Consider the following 1241-nt stretch of genomic DNA (forward strand, 5'->3'; position numbering starts at 1 on the left):
CACCTTGATGCACTGCTATGGGCAGCTATCATCTCTATTTCATAGATATTGTTCCAGGGTGTATCTGACCTCAAAGTTTTACCTCTTTTACTACTATGGTCTGCCTCCCCCCTGGAACTGAGATGAGACAGACACCATGCAGAGATAGTAGGAAAGTTACCACTTCTGGAAGGAAAGATCATACATCTTCCCATCATCCCTAGTAATATTCCAATAGCTTTAGTAAAAAGGGGAAGAAGACTGGAGTAATAGAATAAGAAAGCTCCTAGGGGCCCTTAGGGGCATTTCTTACCTCTGAAACTCTCTAGCTGTAGAACTTCATGAAAATAATAGCTGCAATGGACTGAATTTTGCCCCCCATAACTCATATGTTGAAGCTCTAATCCCCAATGTGATGGTATTTGGAGACGAGGTCTTTGTGTACCTTGATCTTACACTTGTAATGTCCAGAACTATGAGAAAATAAATTTCTGCTGTTAAGCACCCAGTCTGTGATACTTTGTCATGATAACCAAGCTGACCAATATGGATTCTGGTACTGAGAAGTGGGGTGCTGCTGTAGCATAAACCTAACAATGTGAAAGTAGCTTTGGAACTGGGTAATTAGTAGAGACTGGATTTCTTTGAAGAAACCATTGATAGAAAAATGAACATTAAAGGTGATCTGGTGAGGTCTCAGATGGAAGTTAAGAACATGGCATTAAAAACTGGAGGAAAGGTGAGTCTTGTGATAAGGTGGCAAAAATTTGACTGAATTAAGTTCTATGGTTTTATGGAAGGCAGAACTTGAGAGTAAAGAATTTGGATATTTTATACTTACCTGGCAGGGGAGATACCATGATCATGAAGGTGTTTTTCCCAGGGTGAGGTTCAGCCATTGCACTCCGGGTGTGCTGACCCCTGTGATTTTCCCAAATGTGGGAAACTCAACTGCATAATTTGTGGTAGTGGGGGACTGTGTTTGTGCTCTTCCCTAACAAAAAAAAAGAAAGAAAAAAATTGGATATTTAGCTAAGGCAATTTTCTTTTTAATGTCAGTTTTACTGAGGTATAACCAAAATAGGTGAGGAGATTCTTAAGCAAAGTATTGAAGAAGTGGCTTAGTCTTTCCTTATCCCTTGTTAGAAAATGTGAGAGAGAAGAGATAAATTGAAGGAATTGTTAAGCAATAAGGACTCAGAACTTCAAGATATGGAAAATCAGCATATTCAGAGACAGAGAGAGAATGAGGGTGAGCACGA

General features: G+C 39.6%; 1 non-coding gene across 1 annotated transcript; it reads left to right on the plus strand.

Annotated features, from left to right (window-relative positions):
• Window positions 1-812: 812 nt before the first annotated feature.
• LOC123831394 lies at window positions 813-976 on the plus strand. The gene has a single exon (XR_006787915.1). It is a non-coding gene; the product is annotated as a U1 spliceosomal RNA (small nuclear RNA).
• The last annotated feature ends 265 nt before the right edge of the window (window positions 977-1241 follow it).

Source organism: Phyllostomus hastatus, unplaced genomic scaffold (genome assembly GCF_019186645.2).
Source record: "Phyllostomus hastatus isolate PE091 unplaced genomic scaffold, TTU_PhHast_1.1 phas_scaffold_1674, whole genome shotgun sequence".
NCBI classification, from domain to species: domain Eukaryota; kingdom Metazoa; phylum Chordata; class Mammalia; order Chiroptera; family Phyllostomidae; genus Phyllostomus; species Phyllostomus hastatus.